The sequence below is a fragment of the Neopsephotus bourkii genome, unplaced genomic scaffold (genome assembly GCF_033783945.1).
Source record: "Neopsephotus bourkii isolate Nb327-2 ecotype Australia unplaced genomic scaffold, CSIRO-AGI_Nbou_v1 NB_1735, whole genome shotgun sequence".
NCBI classification, from domain to species: domain Eukaryota; kingdom Metazoa; phylum Chordata; class Aves; order Psittaciformes; family Psittacidae; genus Neopsephotus; species Neopsephotus bourkii.
This window is the reverse complement of record NW_026902209.1, coordinates 493,166-509,515: the sequence shown is the minus strand read 5'-3', so window position 1 is coordinate 509,515 and position 16,350 is coordinate 493,166.

Here is a 16,350-nt window from a genome sequence, read left to right as displayed (position 1 = left end):
AGAGGCAAAAAATGTGCTTTGTGTCCTTGGGGTCGGCCCTGGGCAATAACACCAACAGTGCCCTTGATAGTTCTCTTGCACGTAAATCCAGCACTGAACAGCATTAACCATTGCAGAGGGGAATTTCTGCTGTGTGTGCACGTGGTACCTCAGCTTTCACTGCAGACACAAAGTGAACAGAATTCTCCACATGGCTGGAGATCTTGATAACTATTTTTATTCACAGAGTCTTCATTAGGACCCAGAGAATAAACCGTGTGGTCATTGCGGGGTGCTGATTCCAAGGACAAACCCACTGGATTAAAGGATCAATAACAGAGTATAATGTGGTTTTAGGTAGATTTTTCATGTAAGTGACGACGAGTCACACTGCAGATCCTCCATGCAGTTTTCCAAGGTTTTGGGTTCCTCTGCCTCAGTTAAATTCAGTGCTTGAATTGGAGGACTTTGTGATAATAATGGTAATTAACAGCTGTGTTTTTCAAGAGGCCAAGTACAAATGGGAAGGTCGGTACACGTAGAACCGAGAGCAGACATGTTCTTCTCACAGCATATCGCATCCCTCTGGAGTTCACTTATGTGGAAGACTCAAACAAATAGGGTGGCTAAAATGAAAAGAGGAGCTTTGGCTGGCTCATGTTGTGTCCATTTATAGCATCTGTGGTTATCAGACTCCAGCCAGTTATTAATGGCTTGAACCTGCCCGAGGGGAGACTGAGCTGAGCTCTTAGGCAGAAGCTCTTCCCTGTGAGGGTGCTGAGGCGCTGGCACAGGGTGCCCAGAGAAGCTGTGGCTGCCCCATCCCTGGCAGTGCTCAAGGCCAGGTTGGACACAGGGGCTTTGCTCAGACGATGAGCGGGGGATGGAGCAGCACGGGCAGGGGATGGGGGCAGGACGGGGTGGGGGGAGCTGAGGCTCGTTGTCATCTCGCTTGCTCAGGCAGCTCAGATCTCAGGCTCACTTGGAAGATGCAGCTGATCCCTGGTGAAAGCATAGGTTAAAGAGCAGGGGGAACAGCTGGGATGCTGCTTTTGGGTGTGAGTGAAGAGAGAAGGAGAAAACCCAACTTGGTTATTCCTGGTCACTCAGCTCCAGGTGTTTACTGTCTGGGAACTGCCGTGCTGCTGAGTGCATCCTGGGGCAGGCTCTGCACACGCATGGAGGAAACATCCTCCCCATGTCCTGAGCCTGCTCCTGTGCTGGACACGCTTATTTTTGCTTACTCAGGAAGCAGCTGGAGCCTGAGCAGTGCTTTCCCAGCAGAGGAAGCGATGGCGTGCTGCAGCTCCAGTGAAGTCATTGTTTTTGTTACCAAAAAAGCATGGATTTGCTCTCATTTTCTGTCCGCGGTCCAGCCTGTTCCCTGAGCAGCTCTAAAGATTCCCAACCTGTACATAGGAAATCATAGCTTGTTATGTCTGAAAATCCCTGTGATGCTTCAAAACTCCTTTTGGGAAGGGCGGTTGAGGTGGAACCAAAGCAAATGTGCTCTTCTGGTCCATGGTGTGGCTGCTGCTTTCCATCTAATCCACTGAGTGCGGGATGTCATGTCCCAGAGGAGAAGCACATTCTCCTAGAGGAGAAAACAGGGCAATGCTACAGGGTCAGAGCATTTCTGAGCCTGAAGCAGAGATGTTAAAGTGCAGAATTGCGTTAGTGAGTGCTCCCACCCCATGCAAACACAGCTGCTCACTTGGCATGGCCTCTGCAGCATCCCCAGCTATCATCACTGCCTCCCGTGGCCTTTCCCCTCATGATGCTCAGCCGTGGCTGGCCCAGTGGCTCCAGTGACTCAGGGCTGTTTGCAGTACTGGGGCAGACGTTTGGCTTCCCATTCCCTAGGAAATGCCTTCCCAGGAGCCAGTGAACTGTGTGGGGCTGGCTCCCAGCTGGGCTGGAGCTGTGGAGGGAAGCGCATTGCAAGAGCCTGTAGGGAAGGGTTCCTTAGCACAGCCTCGTCACCTCGATGGAGACCCTCGCTTTAAAGACAGTAATTTAAGGGGTGCTGTTTGAACGGGCTCCTCCCAGCCCCTCCGCTCTTTGGCTCTTGGGTTACATTAGCGCTGTGCTGCTGCTGCCCGGTGCCATGGTGAGGGGCACCCAGGGACACGTGGGAAGTTCCAGCTCTGCGGTCCTTTGGGAAGCTTCGGTCAATAAAAAGGAGGGTTGGGAATTCAGGAACCTCCCGGCCAGGCCAGCCCTGCCCTGCCCTGCCTGCCCCTAAACCAAACAGACTGAGCTCATGCAGCCACGTGGGCACCGAGTCCTTGCCCTTGGTGACATCCCAACATGTTACCGAGCGCTGTAACTGCTGCAGGTCAGGGTGAGAGTCATGAACCTGCCTGAGTTACACAGGCTGCGGGCTCCAAACAGGGACATGTTCCTTGTGCCTCCAGCCAGGAGTGCTCCCGGTGCTCAGGGACTGCTGCTGCTGCATTTGCCCCATGGAATGGATGGAGCCTGCACTCAGCACTTGGCCCGAGCCCGCTGCCACCCTCCCTCAGCCATAGCCGGGGTGCTGGGATTCATTCCAGGCCTCTGGATTTATGCTGGGAGTGTCCTGTGACGTTCCCAGTTCTTTCGGGTGTTATTTCCTCAGCCACCCCTCGCCATTAACAGTTCTTCTTACACGTCACTAAATAATGTGTACTTTATACAGCTGCATTTGGTGATTGGAATTAGCATCCAGCCTGGCCAGCAGAGCAAAGGAAGCTGAGGGTTCTTGGAGAAATTGGTCTCAAAGCCCATCAAAAGCAGCAGAGATGATACTGCTGGAGAAAAGCAGGAATGGGAGTCACCTTTTTGTGCTCAGCTACCCAGTGCTGTGCAGGAAAACCTCCTGCTGAGGACATGGTGTTATTCTCTATTAAATTTGGTGTGACTTTACTGTGAGCATCATCCTGGATGTGTGAGTCTGATGGGGAAGGGCTGAGGGACCTGGGGGGTTCAGTCTGGAGAAGGCTCAGGGGGGACCTGGTGGCTGCCTCCAACTGCCTGACAGGAGGATGGAGCCAGGAGGGGCTGGGCTCTGCTCCCAAGGAACAAGGGATGGGACAAGAGGAACCGGCCTCAAGCTGCACCAGGGCAGGGTTAGATGGAGCTGAGGAACAATTCCTGCCCCAGAGGGTGCTCAGGCATTGGAACAGGCTGCCCAGGGCAGGGCTGCAGGCACCGGCCCTGCACATGTTCACACAAGGCCTCAGTGTCATGGGTTAGGGGTGGCCTGGGCAGTGCTGGGTAAGGGTTGGACTGGAGGAGCTTGAAGCTTTCTGTTTTGTATTTCCTTATCTGAAGTATAGCACCCAAGTTTAAGACTATTGCAGCAAACACAATCCAAGTAACTCATTAGATTGGATCTAAGGAGGAAATTCTTTCCTGTGAGGGCAGTGAGGCACTGGAATGGGTTGCCCAGGGAGGTTGTGAATGCTCCATCCCTGGCAGTGTTCAAGGCTAGGCTGGACAAGGCCTTGGGTAATACGGTTTAGAGCGAGGTGTCCCTGCCCATGGCAGGGGGGTTGGAACTGGATGATCTTAAGGTCCTTTCCAACCCTAACTATTCTATGATTCTATGAAGCTCTTTTCCAGCCTGGTTTGTTCCATGATTCTAGGGGATGGGCACCACAGGGCGGCACAGCCCTGTGCCACACAGTGCCCAACGCACCGGGGCTGCCCCATCAGCAGGACAGCTTCTGAAGCTGCAGCAGCCTTTTAAATGGGCTGGATAAAGTGTGAGGCTGCAAACCACAGCAGAAAGCTGTGGAAAACGGGCTGGCTCTGACCTCTCGCAAGTGGAAGCAGATCTGATGGATTTTACTGCTTTGTGCCGTGGCCAGCTGGGGAAGGAGCCACGGGAATGCTGCTCCAGCATCCGGCCTGGCCCCGGTGCGAGGTAATGCAGTAATGAGCCGCTTGGCTCCACTTCTGTCCTCGGGTAAGCCCCAGGGCTTTTTATTTTGTCTTTCCTGTGGTTCTGTTGAGAGCTTTACTTGGTGTTAAAATTCAGGTTCTGGAGCACATCCGAAATGTCCTGGCAGGCGCCGGAGCCGCTGTTCCTGCAGGCAGGAGCTGCTGGGTAACTGTGGAAAGACCCAGGAACAAGTGGCTGGACTTGACCTCACTTGGAGTATTGTGTGCAGTTCTGGTGTCCTCAACATAAAAAGGACATGGATCTGTTGGAACAAGTCCAGAGGAGGCCACGAGGATGCTCAGGGGACTGGAGCACCTCCTCTATGAAGATAGGCTGAGAAAGTTGGGGCTGTTCAGCCTGGAGAAGAGAAGGCTGCGTGGAGACCTCATAGCAGCCTTCCAGTATCTGAAGGGGGCCTATAGGGATGCTGGGGATGGACTCTTCATTAGGGACTGTAGTGGTAGGACAAGGGGTAATGGGTTAAAACTGAAACAGGGGAAGTTTAGATTGGGTCTAAGGAGGAAATTCTTTCCTGTGAGGGTGGTGAGGCACTGGAATAGGTTGCCCAGGGAGGTTGTGAATGCTCCATCCCTGGCAGTGTTCAAGGCCAGGTTGGATGAGGCCTTGGGTGCCATGGTTTAGTGTGAGGTGTCCCTGCCCATGGCAGGGGGGTTGGAGCTGGAGGAGCTTTGAGGTCCTTTCCAACCCTAACTATTCTGTGATTCTATGACTGCTACGTCCCCAGCGAGAGTCAGATGTTGGTGAGCAGGGAACAGCCTCCCACAGATCTGCTGTGCGCAGAGACTCCTCTGGCCAACACTGTTCTGGGTTCTGTGTACAACGATGGGAACCTGGGGGTCAGAACCTGGATTGCTTTGGAATCTGGGAGGCCAAGAACTGTTCACAGACCCCATAGAAGCTGCAGAGCTGACTCAGGGCTCAGGAGTTAAACCCAAGGGTTGGCTTTGTGCTCTTCATGACCACTTTGTTTCTTCCTGGCTTCCTTCCTCCTCTTCCAGTCAATAATGTAAAGTATTGTGAACATGGAAAAGATGCTGCAGTTCAGCTCGTCTCATCGGTGTTCTCATCTATAGGTACAGAGAACAAGAGGACTGCAAGGAAGGGCCCCAAAGCTCCATTTCTTTGAGATAAATGTTGATTTTAGAGGACTCTCTTGAAAGTTGTTTTTCATAGCTATAAAAAGAATATGGAAATGTTTCCCCTTGGTACAGCTACATCCTTCCCACTAAGGAAGTTACTTCCTTTCCTCTCTGCTGATGAGGAAGTTCTACTCTGGAGCTTCAGCTTTGATGTCTCAGGCAGAGAAAAACCAACTTAGAAACCTGCAGGACAGAGCTAGCACAGCCCCGGTCCAGGGGCCTGGAATTCAGATATTAACCCTCCGGTTCCCTTCATGCTGGCTTCAGGTGGGCTGGGGATATGGCTTATTGTCAGCTAGAACTGTTCCCTGCCCGGAGCCGTGCTGTGCCGTGCTGTGCCATGCTGTGCCGTGCTGTATCATGCTGTGCCATGCTGTGCCATGCTGTGCATGCCATGCTGTGCAGACTGCCAGGCTCCCTTGTTTGAGAGGCTGCGAGCCTGAGGGACAGCCCTGATGAAGATGTGTTTGCTGTGTGTTCCTTCTCCCTGGAAAGCTCAGCTGGAACAGTTCTGCTGGATGCACTGAGGGCTGTTCAGAGCTGAGGGGACCGAGCTGTGCTTTGTTTTCTGAATCAACCCCTTTGTTCCTGCTGCTCTGGCCAAACAGTGCCCCCAGCATCCTGCCTCTGACCCCTGCCCCGTGCCGGTGAGCGCCCCGTGAGTCAGGCAGCAGCAATGCCTGCAGGCTGGGGCAGGACGCGCTGCTCCTGTCCCGTCCAGCTGCGGGGCAGAAACAAACTTCACATCAGCATTTGTGTGCAGCCAGAAACGTCCTCGACAGCCGAGACCCCGACTGGTGCCCAGCGCTGACTGCAGCATCCTGTCCACATCCCCATCGCAGCCACACTGCGAGGACCTGGTGCACATCCCCATCCCAGCCACACTGCGAGGACCTGGTGCACATCCCCATCACAGCCACACTGCGAGGACCTGGTCCACATCCCCATCCCCATCCCAGCCACACTGCGAGGACCTGGTGCACATCCCCATCCCAGCCACACTGCGAGGACCTGGTGCACATCCCCATCACAGCCACACTGCGAGGACCTGGTGCACATCCCCATCCCAGCCACACTGCGAGGACCTGGTCCACATCCCCATCCCCATCCCAGCCACACTGCGAGGACCTGGTGCACATCCCCATCCCAGCCACACTGCGAGGACCTGGTGCACATCCCCATCACAGCCACACTGCGAGGACCTGGTGCACATCCCCATCCCCATCCCAGCCACACTGCGAGGACCTGGTGCACATCCCCATCCCCATCCCAGCCACACTGCAAGGACCTGGTCCACATCCCCATCCCCATCCCAGCCACACTGCAAGGACCTGGTCCACATCCCCATCCCAGCCACACTGCAAGGACCTGGTCCACATCCCCATCCCCATCCCAGCCACACTGCAAGGACCTGGTCCACATCCCCATCCCCATCCCAGCCACACTGCGAGGACCTGGTGCACATCCCCATCCCCATCCCAGCCACACTGCAAGGACCTGGTGCACATCCCCATCCCCATCCCAGCCACACTGCAAGGACCTGGTCCACATCCCCATCCCAGCCACACTGCAAGGACCTGGTCCACATCCCCATCCCAGCCACACTGCAAGGACCTGGTTCACATCCCCATCCCAGCCACACTGCAAGGACCTGGTCCACATCCCCATCCCCATCCCAGCCACACTGCAAGGACCTGGTCCACATCCCCATCCCCATCCCAGCCACACTGCAAGGACCTGGTCCACATCCCCATCCCCATCCCAGCCACACTGCGAGGACCTGGTCCACATCCCCATCCCCATCCCAGCCATACTGCAAGGACCTGGTCCACATCCCCATCCCCATCCCAGCCACACTGCAAGGACCTGGTCCACATCCCCATCCCCATCCCAGCCACACTGCGAGGACCTGGTGCACATCCCCATCCCCATCCCAGCCACACTGCAAGGACCTGGTCCACATCCCCATCCCAGCCACACTGCAAGGACCTGGTTCACATCCCCATCCCAGCCACACTGCAAGGACCTGGTCCACATCCCCATCCCCATCCCAGCCACACTGCAAGGACCTGGTCCACATCCCCATCCCCATCCCAGCCACACTGCAAGGACCTGGTCCACATCCCCATCCCCATCCCAGCCACACTGCGAGGACCTGGTCCACATCCCCATCCCCATCCCAGCCACACTGCAAGGACCTGGTCCACATCCCCATCCCCATCCCAGCCACACTGCAAGGACCTGGTCCACATCCCCATCCCCATCGCAGCCACACTGCGAGGACCTGGTCCACATCCCCATCCCCATCCCAGCCACACTGCAAGGACCTGGTCCACATCCCCATCCCAGCCACACTGCAAGGACCTGGTCCACATCCCCATCCCCATCCCAGCCACACTGCAAGGACCTGGTCCACATCCCCATCCCAGCCACACTGCAAGGACCTGGTCCACATCCCCATCCCAGCCACACTGCAAGGACCTGGTCCACATCCCCATCCCCATCCAGCCACACTGCAAGGACCTGGTCCACATCCCCATCCCCATCCCAGCCACACTGCAAGGACCTGGTCCACATCCCCATCCCCATCCCAGCCACACTGCGAGGACCTGGTGCACATCCCCATCCCCATCCCAGCCACACTGCAAGGACCTGGTCCACATCCCCATCCCAGCCACACTGCAAGGACCTGGTCCACATCCCCATCCCAGCCACACTGCAAGGACCTGGTCCACATCCCCATCCCCATCCCAGCCACACTGCAAGGACCTGGTCCACATCCCCATCCCCATCCCAGCCACACTGCAAGGACCTGGTCCACATCCCCATCCCCATTGCAGCCACACTGCGAGGACCTGGTCCACATCCCCATCCCAGCCACACTTCAAGGACCTGGTGCACATCCCCATCCCAGCCACACTGCAAGGACCTGGTCCACATCCCCATCCCCATTGCAGCCACACTGCAAGGACCTGGTCCACATCCCCATCCCAGCCACACTGCAAGGACCTGGTCCACATCCCCATCCCAGCCATACTGCAAGGACCTGGTCCACATCCCCATCCCAGCCACACTGCAAGGACCTGGTGCACATCCCCATCCCCATCCCAGCCACACTGCAAGGACCTGGTCCACATCCCCATCCCCATCCCAGCCACACTGCAAGGACCTGGTGCACATCCCCATCCCCATCCCAGCCACACTGCAAGGACCTGGTCCACATCCCCATCCCAGCCATACTGCAAGGACCTGGTCCACATCCCCATCCTGGGGCTGACAGGGTCAGCAGGAACCGCAGGAACCAGTGTTCCCGAGCCCAGGAAGGGGCGACGTGTCCAAGGTCTGTGCCTCAGCTCTGTTTTTCCATTTCCTTTCATTAAGCGAAACCTCTGCCCTGTTTATCTGAGCTATAAATAGTGCCCCTGCGCCTGCCTTTGCTCTGGCTGTGCTCAGTAACAGCCACTGGGGTTTGGGTTTTAAACCTGAGTTTTATTTTGCCTGTTGCTCGTGTCAGAAGGGAGCGAAAACCAGATTAAACAAGGAGAGGTTGAAGTGAGAGGTTTATAAATGGGTCTAAAAATAAACCCGTGCGCCTCAAGGCAGCAGGGGCCTGTTGCACACAGAGCAGCGCAGTGCCTTCAGCAGGAACCAGCCCCTTGATTCCTGCTGCTGATAGAGGAACATGTGTCAGTGCCTGGTGAAAGCAGAGCTCAGCTCCGTGTGCGGGGCTGGGAATAGGGTGAATCAGCCATGTCAGTGGCTCTCACCAGTTCTGAGCTGGTTTCCAGCCCGCTCGCAGCACAGCACATCTATCTGTAAGGGCTCTCTCCCAGTTCAGTGCATTCACTGCGTTTAACCCACCAGTAACACAGATACAAGTGTGTTTCCACCCTCCCAGCGCATGGGCTCCCTTTGCTGGGGCAGCAGCAGGGAGCAGCTGCCCTGTGCACTGCCCTGTATCCCTGGGCTCCAGATCTCTGCGTTCCAACTGCCCCAGATGGTGGGAAAACAACCGAGACTGGGACCATGAGCAGCAGCAGAGCCAAAGCTGTGATGGGTCCCCTGCTTCCCCCTCACTGATGCACCCCTCTCCTCACAGAGTGCAAAAGGGCTTATACCTTTGTATCTGCTTGTTTCACCCTCTTGGAGTACAGAAGTGCACCCAAGACACTGGAAAAGCCCAAAGCCGGAGTGTAGCATCCACAGCCTGGCCATGTGCAGCACCCTGTGCTCAGCGCAGGCACCGGGCAGGGCTGTGGGTCTCTGGGGCAGCTCCCAGGAGCAGGAGGGCAGGGGCAGAGCTGCACCTTTGCCCCGGTCATTGTAACCCTGTCTCTGTTCCTGAAGCAGGACATTGCCAGGGGGACTCAGAGCCTGGCTCCTTCACTTGGGCATCGCCCGGCTGCGGGGCAGCGCCTTGCACTGCAGCCTCCTGCAGCCTCAGGCCTGGGATGCTGCGGACCCATGGCTGTGGGCTCACTGTGACACAGGGGTTAGGGGGGGTGCTGGTCCCTGGCAGTCCTGCAGTGCACAGTTCCTGACTGCCTTTAACCCCCTTCGCATGCGAGAGTGAGGGTGCTGAGGCGCTGGCACAGGGTGCCCAGAGAAGCTGTGGCTGCCCCATCCCTGGCAGTGCTCAAGGCCAGGTTGGACACAGGGGCTTGGAGCAAGCTGCTCCAGTGGAAGGGGTCCCTGCCCGTGACAGGGGTTGGAGCTGGAGGAGCTTTGAGGTCCTTTCAACACAAACCAGGGAGGGATTCTGTGGTTCTATGCAACCCCTACAAGCAGGGGTTTGGAAGCTGCTGCCCCATAGAAATCCCCATGTTGTGGCTTTTGTGGTTTCTGATCTGTTTTCTGCCTTGCTGGTCAGCGAGGCCGGGGCTGAGGCAGGACCTGATGCCACCACCGGTGCCCTGCCCTGCCCTGCCAGAACATCTCCAGCCTGGGACACTGCCTGCTCCTGGTGCAGCCGGGGAGGATATGCCTGGGGAGGATGCTTGGGGAGGATGCTTGGGGAGGATGCTTGGGGAGGATGCTTGGGGAGGATGCCTGGGGAGGATGCCTGGGGAGGATGCTTGGGGAGGATGCCTGGGGAGGATGCTCAGCTCCAAGGGCTCTGCCTTCGCCTCGGAGCACCTGGGAGGGCTGGGATGCTGAGAACACCTTCGAGAACGAGGTCACTGAGCAAGAGCTGCCGGGGAGGCGGTGGAAAATCCTGGCTCAGGGAGCCCAAAGCCGATCCCGGAGCAGGAGCTCATGCCTCAGTAGCGCCCAGGAATTCTCGGGGCGGGGGGAGCCGCGGGGACAGGCCCTAATTGCAGCGTGTGTAATTTCCTATGGGGCGTTAGCAATACGTAAGGTGTGGAGTAATGGAAAATGGGGAAAGCTGGCACGCTGGCTTGAAAACCAGCTCAACAAGAAACAGCGCTGAGCTCCTGTCGGGTGTAATTGGGAAATGTCAATTATACACGGCTGGGCCCTAAGAGGATTACTGCCACAGAAAAGCCCTCTTTGTCTGGAACCCCCACTGGCTGATAGTGGAGATATTCCCCTCCCTTCTCTATTGTGTAAACAGCGCTGGTGTATTTGCATTGCCTCTCTCTTGTGAGAACAGACCAGCACTTGCTGGGCATGTGTGTCCCAGCGCTTTAACTGCTTCCGTGCCGGCTCCTCCCTGCTTCTGGAAGTCAAAAGCTCGTTTCGCACATCCCAGCAGCAGAAGGGAGGAGAGACAGGAGAGAGAGCCCACAGGCTCCTGTGTGCTGTGTTTAACGTGCAGCCTCAAGCACACTTGCCATTAGTCACTGTGGGAAGCTTCCAGTTCCCACTTCTGCTTCCAGCAAAAGCAGGGACTGGTTTGCTGCAGGCTCTGCATAAGTCTGTCCCAAACAAAGGCTATCGGTATTTACTGACATTCAGGGACAAAGCGTATCGTGGGGAAATGAGACTGCAAATGTAGCGACGCTTAGGGAAACGGAGGCAGTGTTTCCTGGCTGTATTCCGGGGTCGGGGACTCTAACCCAGCGCGTTGTCCTCTGAACTGTTCCCCTCTGCTGCCAGCTTTTGCTCACATCAGGAGCTGTGCTCACAGATCATGCAACCACAGCACCCCAGCATGTGGGTGCTCTCCTGGAGCTGTCAGCTCGGGGGAGCGGCCCCAAAGGGAACCGCACACTTGTGTGACATGAGCCGTGTCTGATGTGTAAAACCTGATCCTCTGTGAGTGACAGGCTGAGAGTGACGAGTTTTGCCCAGCTCTGGTGTGAAACCCGCCAGCTTTCTCCATGATGTCTGGTTTTCCAGGCACTGTAGATGGGCTGACTTGGCTTTATACTGTCGCTTACATGCTCTGGGGCTAATGCCATGGGTTACTTCAAGGAAAAGGGGAAGACTGGGCATTAAATCCTGTTAAAAGCAAACCCAGCACCCATCCATCCCCTTTGTCGATGGCTGAGCTCGCGAGCAGGTAGACTTGCATTAGCAGGGGTGATCAGACCCGCAGCAGGGACCCCCATCCCTCTCCCAGCCGGCTGGGGGACGCCCTGCCTTAGGCCCTCCATGGAGCTGCCTGGGAAAGGCAGCGCTGGGAAGGGTGCTGCTGGTCTGTGTGCCAGGGCTTGTCCCAGCAGGAGCTCATCCCGGCCCTCGCCTCCCGCCCTGCATCCCGCAGCTCCCTGGCAGAGGCGGGTGAGATGCTCTGCAGGCACCGAGCCCCAGGACGCGGCTGTACCCGGTGCTGGAGGAGGAGAGGGAAGGGAGTGAGCAGATCCTGCAGGGAAGGAGCCCATCCAGGGCCGGGGCCGGGGGTGCCGCTCACCCCAAGCGAGCCGCTCACTGCAGCCCCAGGTGAGAGTTCTCAGGCCTCAGGTTTTCCATGCTAGCACATTTTATGAGTCTCTATTTCCACTCCAAGCTGCAGTTATTAACAGAGCCCCATCAGAAGCAGGCGATGAGATCTCTTGTTTAAATAGGAATAAAATGCTCCTCAATCCCTTCACCTCCGCTGTGTGGTGGGTGTGAAGGAGCAGATGAGCACTGCCCAGGAGGTGGCTGGTGTCCTCCTGCAGCAGCCCTCGGCGCCTGTTGCCTGCGCCTGTACCTCGGGCTCTCTGATGCTCACCAGCAGAGACACTCGGTCCTGTACAGTAGCACCACGGCCGCACGGGAACAGACCACAGACACCTTCACCTGCAGGGGCTGTGTTTTAAATCCATTGCTCTGCTGTGGATCTCGGTGTCTGGCCTGGCGTGGATCTCTTGTATTGTTTGGGGACACCTTGAGTTATCCTGTAACAATTTAAACTACACCTTCAGAGCAGCTCACAACCAACTCAGACACGCTCTGCTTCAAAGTGTGAGTTACCTGTGGCATCATCTCTGTGTCATCAACGAGCAGGTTACATCCCTGTGAACACCGTAACTCCCAGGGCAGCCCAGGAATCCTAACGGCAGGGCCACATTTCCACATGACAAAGTACCAGGGACCTGCTGCTCTGCCAGGGGTGTTAGTGGGGAAGTGTCCTGATCCAAAATGAACCCTTTGCACACACAGGGAGCGGTAAGCATCAGCATTCCCAAGCACCCGAGCCTGCTCCAGTGCCACTGCTGCATCCATCATGCACTGGAGGCTTCCAGTTCCTGCTGCCCCTGTTGCTGACTGGGGGAATTGCGGTGTGCATTTGGAAAACACTGAGTGCTCAGTTTCAATGTCCTTGGTGCATATTGCTTCCAAACGTTCTGTTCACCGAAGGCACCTCAGTGTCACCTTGCTGTGGTTGTGTAACCCCCGTGTCTGTGTTCCAGTGGCCACAGTAAAGAAGCCAGTGCAATGCCTGGAGGAACCGTGCAATGTCCTGCAGCAGGAGCCACGCCTCTGTCCTGCCAGAGCATCCCAGTGGCATCCCAGCAGAGCCCCTGGCAGTGCCTCGGGATGGATGAGAGCATCACCACAAGCCTCCCTTGGGTTGTTCTGCTGCTGGAACCACGCAGAGATCCACCTCACCTTCAGAGATGGACAAACCAACAGAGCTCCAGAGGGCTCAGGGGTAATTCAGGGATGAAGTCTCAAAGTCTGCAGGTAGAACTGAGAGCCAAGGCTCCGAGAGGTGATTCTGCCCCTGAAATCTGCTGGTGCCTGACCAAAGTCTGCCCCAAAACGTAGAGATCACAAATTGTTCCCCAAAGTCAGAAAATGTGTCAGAATTTCATGACTTCAGATAAGCTCTCTGCATCCTGCTTGCTGCTGGCTTTGTGCCGTGGCTTCGACTTACTCATCCATTAGGGAAGTTTACCCCACAAGCATGTGGGCTTGAGACTTAACTTTGAAAACACTGAATAAAAAGACACACGTTTGAGCAGATGTCTGTGTATTGATGCTTCTCTGACACTCGTTGTGAGAAGGAAGAATCGTAAAATCCCACTGGTTTGGGTTGGAAGGGACCTCAAAGCTCCTCCAGCTCCAACCCCTGCCACAGGCAGGGACCCCTTCCACTGGAGCAGCTTGCTCCAAGCCCCTGTGTCCAACCTGGCCTTGAGCACTGCCAGGGATGGGGCAGCCACAGCTTCTCTGGGCACCCTGTGCCAGCGCCTCAGCACCCTCACAGGGAAGAGCTTCTGCCTAAGAGCTCAGCTCAGTCTCCCCTCGGGCAGGTTCAAGCCATTCCCCTTGGCCTGTCCCTACAGGCCCTTGTCCCAAGCCCCTCTCCAGGTTTCCTGCAGCCCCTTTAGGCACTGGAGCTGCTCTCAGGTCTCCCCTTCAGGAGCCTTCTCTTCTCCAGGCTGCCCCAGCCCAGCTCTCTCAGCCTGGCTCCAGAGCAGAGCTGCTCCAGCCCTCACAGCATCCCCATGGCCTCGCTCCAACAGCTCCACATCCCACTTGCGCTGGGCTCACAGTCACACATGGGGTCACTGCCTCTCCATCTGCCCACGTCCTGTGTTTGGAGGAGTCTTGGGAGCACTGGCAGAGCCCGTGCTGTACAACAGCAGCAGACACTCTTTATTACAGCAGGTTTGTGTGTGCCTGCGTGTTCCTACATTTGTAACTCGCTGTGGTTTTACAGAGAACTGTGAGAGTTTCTGGCTGTGGTTATTTTGCAGGTTTAAATGCACCCATTCAGAGCCTGGAGGAAATAACTTGGGGCTTGGGCAGCAGCAGAATGGGACTAAGGCTCGCTGCAGGTCTGCCAGGAGTCCGGCAGTGCTCAGTGGATCTTTCCTCCCTCCATCAGTGGCTCAATGCAGCGATTCAGCCCTGGAAAGAGAAATCACTCGTGGGACCTTCTGCCCTGCCCCCGTGTCTCTCCCCTTGCCAAGGCAACGATCTGCAGCATCAAACGGCAGCCCATGGCTGGGGGCTTGGAAACTGAGGATCTTAAGTTCCTTTCCAACCTTAAGTGTTCTATGATTCTGTGGTTCTGTCAAATCACCCTAAAGCAGAGGCACCCCCTCCTGTGTTGGTTTTCATTACTTCTCTCCTCATGCCCATCCCCAGAAGTTCTCCATCAGAGTCAAGTTTGCTCCAGGCTGCTGAGAGCACTCCTGGGTGTTTTGGTTGCATTTTGTGGACCACTTGGACCTGCAGGGGCCTGGGAATCCTAGGCCAAAACACAGTAGCTATGGGTCTGTTGGGTACCATCTTTCATACTGTGCATGATCCCGGCCGAGGGGAGCCTGGGGCTGCTCAGGGTTCCCTGCTTCCAGGGGCTGTCATTTTCCAAATGCTGAAGAGCAAACCAATTATTGAATGCTGGGCTGCGTCAAAAGCAGTGTGAGCAGCAGGTCATGGAGGTGATCTGCCCCTCTGCTCTGCTCTCCTGAGACCCCACTTGCAGCACTGGGTGCAGTTCTGGTGTCCTCAACATAAAAAGGACATGGATCTGTTGGAACAAGTCCAGAGGAGGCCACGAGGATGCTCAGGGGCTGGAGCACCTCCTGTATGGAGATCGGCTGAGAAAGTTGGGGCTGTTCAGCCTGGAGAAGAGAAGGCTTCGTGGAGACCTCAGAGCAGCCTTCCAGTATCTGAAGGGGGCCTATATGGGTGCTGGGGAGGGACTCTTCATTAGGGACTGTAGTGACAGGACAAGGGGTAATGGGTTCAAACTGAAACAGGGGAAGTTTAGATTGGATCTAAGGAGGAAATTCTTTCCTGTGAGGGTGGTGAGGCACTGGAATGGGTTGCCCAGGGAGGCTGTGAGTGCTCCATACCTGGCAGTGCTCAAGGCCAGGTTGGACACAGGGGCTTGGAGCAAGCTGCTCCAGTGGAAGGGGTCCCTGCCCATGGCAGGGGTTGGAGCTGGAGGAGCTTTGAGGTCCCTTCCAACCCAAACCATTCCGTGATTCTATGATTCTATGACTTACGCTTATGAGACATTAGGGGATGTGATCACTGCCTTGCCTTCCAGGCTGAGCAATAATTGCTTCATGTGACAAATCCTCCCGTGGGATTCCCTTGTGCATTCCATTTGCTGCAGCTGTAGGAAAATTACCGGCATCACAGCAGGGCGGTTTGTCTTGACAGTGTCAAATCCACATCGGGAGCTCTTGGTGCAGCCCCTGGTGGCAGAGCCCTCAGTGCATTCACTTTCACTGGGCCCAGAATGGTCCTTTCCCTCCTGCTCCCCTCCAAGCCCTGGCCTTGCCTGGTTTCCTTAGACCACAGGCATTGTTGATGAGACTGTGCCTGCTGCATCTAACACAGCCTCCAACCCTGGCAGTGCTCAAGGCCAGGTTGGACACAGGGGCTTGGAGCAAGCTGCTCCAGTGGAAGGGGTCCCTGCCCGTGGCAGGGGTTGGAGCTGGAGGAGCTTTGAGGTCCCTTCCAACACAAACCAGGCAGAAGATGATCATAAAAGCCTCTGAGTGCACCAGGAGAGCAAGTGTGGAGCCCCCAAAGTGCAGAGCGATGCCTGCGTGTGCAAATGCCCCATCCCCTCCCTCGCTGCCTGTGCTGATGCAGGGGGAGCTGCCCTGGGGGCAGCGCCGTGGGGACGCGGTGCTGTGGGGCACAGAGCCCGAACTGGTGACACACAGTGCAGGGAAGCGTCTTTCCGGGAGTTAATTAAAGGAAATGTGGAGGCTGTGATATGCAAATGGGGATGAATCAGGGCTAACGAAGGGACAGGTCGGGGCAGGATGAGCGAGTCGGGCCACAGGAGTGTTCCTTGGTGGCTCCATGAAGAGGCTGCTCAGTCCCGTGTCGGAAGCGGCTGTTTCTTGCCTTCACATCAGGTGGTATTGTTGCAGCAAGTGCCATCTACAGAGGGGATTTCCACATGGAAATGCAAAC